The sequence below is a fragment of the Mesitornis unicolor genome, unplaced genomic scaffold (genome assembly GCF_000695765.1).
Source record: "Mesitornis unicolor isolate BGI_N332 unplaced genomic scaffold, ASM69576v1 scaffold15296, whole genome shotgun sequence".
NCBI classification, from domain to species: Eukaryota; Metazoa; Chordata; class Aves; order Mesitornithiformes; family Mesitornithidae; genus Mesitornis; species Mesitornis unicolor.
In genome coordinates, this window is record NW_010193124.1 from 1 (window position 1) to 6000 (window position 6000).

Below are 6000 nucleotides of genomic sequence, written 5' to 3' on the forward strand. Positions count from 1 at the left end.
TGCTGCAGGGAGAAGCTGTGGGTGGAAGGAGAGATCCTCAGCAGGGCAGGGACCTTCTGGTATTGAGTGCTGCATGGATCAGGGCTGCTCTGCTCACAGCTTCAGCTCAATGCCATGACATCTGTAAGGGGAAATTTCTCAAGAAGCATTTCAAGTTAGGGGCTCAGGGATAGAAAAGGACATTTCCTGTCTTTTTGTGTGGTTGTCTGGGTTTGGCACTGGAGATCAAAATTCTTGTTTCTACTTAGGAGTAGATTATAAGACTCCTTTCTTACACTGAGAGATGAGTAAGGCTGGGAGAATCTCTTCAGAGCTCTGCACCTGCTGCCTGCAGACAATGCAGCAACAACTTCCCCTTTCCAGCCACATCAGATCTTCTGTGGTCTGGTCCTTAGCCCGTGCACACACAGAACTGCCCCTGGCAATGCCCTGTCCTTGGTAGGTGCTTACAGGCAGAGGTGAGCACACAGCAAATGGGATGGAGCTGTGAGCACTGGCAGGGAGCTGATCTGGGGACAGGGAGACAGCTCCTGGCTGGTACAGCTGCCAGCAGCACAGACATGGGCAGGGATGGAAAGGGAGCTGCTACCAGAAATGCTGGGGAGAGGGATACGGGCACCTCTGCTGTCCCTGTGGTGCAGACACCTGCCCCAGAGCAGCTCCTCCCTGCTCTCCTTTTCCACTCTAAGCAGAGCTTCTCCCTTCAATCCCATGGGTGCTGGGCACACAGTGTCCCTGCAGGAGTCAGAGCCCCGAGAAGGACAAGCCCTTGGTTTCCATCTGTCTTTATGTGTCCCTCCTCCCTTGGCAGGAGCACTGTGGCATTTCACTGCCGTCCCCTTCTTCCTGTGGTGCCCTTGCTCTCACTGTTGGATTTCCTGAGTCAGGGCAGGGGGTAGGAGTCGGGGGTGGCAGGCTCAGCTCCTGTTCAGACACCGACCCTTTGGGTCCTGCTCTGCAGATGTGTCTGTGGGAGAAAGTGCCCAAGCCTCCTCTGAGCAAGTTTAGGACATGCAGTTATTTCCCTGGGGTGTCTTGATGGGCTGCAGGGTACCCTCCAGAAGACCACCACTCTCCCATAGTATGTCTGTCCTACCTAGGATTCTCATGGAGAAGACATCTTGGTGCTAAGGCCAGGGCAGTGCTGCTGGGCAGCTGCAATGATCTCTCTATGTCCTACTCTGGGAAGGGAGAGATGAGATCTTCCTCAGGTAGTCTGAGAAAAGGCGAGAAGTTTGGCAATCTGCTCGCTGAACCTGGATCCCTCTGCTCTCAGGAGTGTCACGGAATCACAGAATGGTAGGTAGGGGTGGGAAGGGACATCTGGAGATCATCCAGTCCCACCCCACAGAACAGTAGGGGTTTGTGTCCAGGTTCTTTTTAGGGGAACACCCGAGTGTGATCGCCCTCCAGCTCCAAGCTGCAAGCAGAGGGCAGCAGAGAACAAGAGTGATGGGCCGAACAGCTCTCTTCTCTCTGCACTAAGGGACCGTCCCTTTTCCTCTCAGGACCCACAAGATTTCACTTGGAGCACATTAGAAATGTCAGGATTTCAACCACATAAACCTCTCCTAAATATGTCAGGTACAACTAGGGAAAAAAAAATCCCCTCAGCTCTGTTCTGCAGTTGGGCAAATTGAAAAAAAACAATGCTAAAAAGCTCTCTGATATACTATGAGTACATTTAATTTGAGAAAGCCATGCAGTCTTAATTCTCTCTTGCTGCACAGCAAGGAATGCTCATTACAAAGTCTCTGCTCCCAGTGGCCCCCCTCAGACAGTAAAACTCTCAGCAAAAAGTGAGGGAGCTGAGAAATGTCTTCCTGAAAGGGAACTCTGAGTGGGGGGTTTCTATGACACATGCAATACATTTTCCTCAGACAAGTCTACCCTAACACAGTACTGCCTTTTCATCCTCAACAGATAGCCACACTCTGAGGAAGCAAATGTCCAACAGCAGCTCCATCACCCGGTTCCTCCTCCTGGCATTTGCAGACACATGGGAGCTGCAGTTCTTTTGTTTGAAGTAGGGGCTGAATTCCATGAGCAATTGACTGTGTGCAGAAAAGTCCCTCCTAACTTGTCACTGTCTTTTGTTCCTTGGACAGGTTCCCATGCCCAGAGGAAACAAGTGTTCAACATCACTTCCATCACCCAGTTCCTCCTTCTGACCTTCATAAATACTCAGGAGCTGCAGCTCTTGCTCTTCTGGCTCTTCCTGGGAATCTACTTGGCTACCATCCTGGGAAATGGCCTCATCATCACTGCCATAACCTCTGACCACCGCCTTCACACGCCCATGTAGTTCTTCCTCCTCAGCCTGTCTGTTCTTGATCTGGGCTCCCTTTCCACCACTGTCCCCAAAGCCATGGCCAATTCCCTGTGGAACACCAATGCCATCTCCTGCGCAGGATGTGTTGCTCAGGTTTTCTTTTTATTCTTCTTCTTAGGTACAGAGTATTCTATCCTCACAATCATGGCCTATGATGGCTACATTGCCATCTGCAGACCCCTGCACTATGGGACCTTCCTGTCCACATGGCAGCAGCTGCCTGGGGCAGTGGGTTTCTCAATGCTGTGCTGCACACGGCCAATACATTTTCAATCCCTTTCTACCAAGGCAATGCTGTGGACCAGCTATTCTGTGAAATTCACCATCCTCAAGCTCTCCTGCTCACACTCCTACCTCAGGGAAGTTGGGCTTCTTGTGTTTAGTATTGGTTTAGCATTTGGGTGTTTTGTGTTCGTTGTGCTGTTCTACGTGCAGATCTTCAGGGTTGTGCTGAGGATCCCCTGTGAGCAGGGACAGCACAAAGCCTTTTCCACGTGCCTCCCTCACCTGGTCGTGGTCTCCCTGTTTGTCAGCACTGCCACGTTTGCCCATCTGAAGCCCTACTCTTTCTCCTCCCCATCCTTGGATCTTCTGGTAGCAGTTCTGTACTCAGTGGTGCTTCCACCAGTAAACCTCCTCATCTACAGCATCAGGAATCAGGAGCTAAAGGATCCACTGAAAATGCTTATTCAATCTGTATTCCTTTAACAGCAATAAGATTACCACATCTCTTCACAAGGAATTTCCAGCGCCTCTTGAGAATCTGCTGTGGTTTTTGCTTTTAACCTTTGATAATCATCTGTGTTTAGGAATGTCTGCATTCACTCCACTTCTCCAGAGAAATTAATACCTTCAGCTTGATCCAGAGGTCTTTGCACATGTGTCAGGAATGATGGTAAACCTGGCCTTCCATGTCACTCTTCTGTAATAAAAGAGGATTTCCTCAGTGTTGGTGTCTGGAGTTTGGGTTCCTCTTCCAAAGCTGAGGTCAGGAACAGGGTAAAGAAATTGCCCTACATGAGGCCCTGCTGCTGCACTTGGGTTCTCCATGGGAGTAAGATGTCATGCTGAAGGAAGCAAAGCAACAAAGGTGCAGAAGAGAGGGGCCCAATCGGTGCCATGTTCTCTGGACACCCAGGGGAAGTTGCTCCAGAACAAGTGTCCCAGATTGGTTCCACTCACTGCCGTTTCCATGCCTGGCCATACCCTCCTGCCCTGAGGAGTGACCTTTGCTGCACGGTCACCTCTGGCCTCCTCTGGGGCTCAGTGATACCCAACTCCACCACCGTTACTGATAAAAAGGAAACTAGCTTCACGTTGACACTCATCACAAAGTCCCATAGCTTTTGCCACAGCTGGACTGTCACCCAAGTCTGTTCTCAGACAGCTCCAGGTAGATGTGGAGCTCACAGCCCTCTTTCAAAAAAATTTGAAAATTTCCATGGATTAAGATCCCACCAAGTGGGTCCTTGCTCCAGTCTGTGGCCATAAGGGATTTCTCAAAATCCCACTGCTCTCAGTCTCTCCTTGTGGTCAAAGAAGAGTTGATTTGGGGAAGTTTCATACGATTTATTGCCAATTTAAATAGATTTACATGGTGAGACATTATGGCAAAAATATTTAAGATAGTTCTCTTATTTCCATCCCCCCTTTTCCGAGACTCAAATTACTGCATCCCTAAATCTTCTACCCATCCTAGCCTGAGAGGAGCAGGGAGGATTTGGAATGGGGTTTATGGTCAGTACCTAACATTTCTGCCACTTCTTCCTCCTGACACTTTCCCCCTGCTGCAGCGTGACTCCTCTCCATAGGATCCCACATCATTTGCAGTCAGGGCAGTGTGCTGTTCATTTCTTGATGCCTTACTTTTCTGCTTTCTACTCACAGAAACACTGAGGGTGGAAGGGACCTCTGGATATCACCTGCTCCAACCATTAGCTGAGGCAGGGTCACCTAGAGCAGGTTGCTCAGGACCTGCCTAGCTGTGTTGCAGTCAAGAGAAAATTCTGGTTGATTAAAGTAAGTATTTGTTTAAGCTGCAGAGTTAAAAGAACACTTTGACCGATTAAGGCAATTAAAGTAGGTTGGTGACTAAGTCGTTAGGATAGGTATGTGTTTTAAATGCAAAGTTAAGAAAAAGACTACAAGATATATTTGTATAAACACTTAGAGAAGACACATACCATGAATAGTTGTGATAAGAATTAGACAATAGCATGAAGGATAATAGTTGTGGTCAGACAACCACAAGAATAGGCCATAACTTTTCTCTTCTCTCTATGTCAAAATCACATAGGGTTAATTCAATGTCTTATATGGTGTGATAGTGAGGAACCAATCAAGGTGAAGGGCACAGTAAAAGGTGATCATCTTATGCATGCTCGTATGATTTAGCTTTGTTAAAAATGTATAAATAGGCTGTGAAAATGTATGGACTTCAGAGCACAATTAGAGGAGCTATCCTCTGTGTCTGCCCAGGGCTGCAATAAAGAAGTGCCTACTTATCTGCGACTGCGTATGTAAGTTTTCTTGTCGCGATTGTGATCCTGTCAACAGTCGGGTGAGAAACACGCTGGGTGGGCCAAGAGGGTGGGCCAGGGAAAGCTTCTGCGGTGAGGGAAAGGAAGGGAGAGATGAGGCCGAGCCGGGACCCCCAGAGCCCTCCCTGGGTACCTTCAGGGTGTAAACACAGTCACTGCTCTTGGCTCTGCAGCACAGCACAGAATCACAGAATCACAGAATCGTTCGGTTGGAAAAGACCTCTGAGATCATCACGTCCAGCCGTTCCTGTCTACCCCCTAAACCATATCCCTAAGTACCTCATCTACCCGCTCTTTAAACACATCCAGGGATGGTGACTCCACCACCTCCCTGGGCAGCCTGTTCCAGCTTCTGACGACCCTCTCAGGAAAGAACTTCCTCCTTATCTCTAACCTGAACCTCCCTTGGCACAGCTTGGTGCCATTTCCCCTTGTTCTATCCCCCATCACCTGGGAGAAGAGACCAGCACCCACCTCTCCACAACCTCCCTTGAGGCAGTTGTAGGTGGTGATGAGGTCTCCCCTCAGCCCTCTCTTCTCCAGGCTAAACAAGCCCAGTTCCCTCAGCCGCTCCTCATCGGGCTTGTTCTCCAGACCCCTCATCATCCTTGTGGCTCTTCTCTGAACACGCTCCAGAATCTCAACATCCTTCTTCTAGTGAGGGGCCCGAACTGAACACAGTACTCGAGGTGCGGCCTCACCAGTGCCAAGTACAGAGGGATGATCACCTCCCTGGCCCTGCTGGTCACAGTTTTTAAAGCAGGATCGTGGCTCCACGCAAGGAATCATGGGAAGGAGGCAGAGCTCGTGGGGCACCACAGGAAGAAGGCGGACCGGGCACCGAGGGCAGTGTGGAGGCGTGGGGAGTGCGTGGATAGGGCGTTGCTATGGAGACAGGGCGATGCCTCACCGAGTGCAGGGGCCGCTGGGAAATGCAGTCCTTGGGAAGGCACCTGGGAAGTTCATTAGCGAAGCTGCTGACGTCATTTAATGGCTTTAATTGGGCCTTGCCCCCGTAAACTTTGGACTTTGACCCCTTCCAGTGCCAGCATGGAGGTTCTGCGGTGAGGAGGCCGCGACGGGGTCCTCAGGGGCTGTGGGGGGTGGCCATGTTGGATGTGGTGGGCT

The 6000-nt window shown here is 50.1% G+C and overlaps 1 pseudogene; it reads left to right on the forward strand.

Annotated features, from left to right (window-relative positions):
- The first annotated feature begins 1946 nt into the window (after positions 1-1946).
- On the forward strand, positions 1947-3040 carry LOC104542891 (annotated as a pseudogene).
- Positions 3041-6000: the final 2960 nt, after the last annotated feature.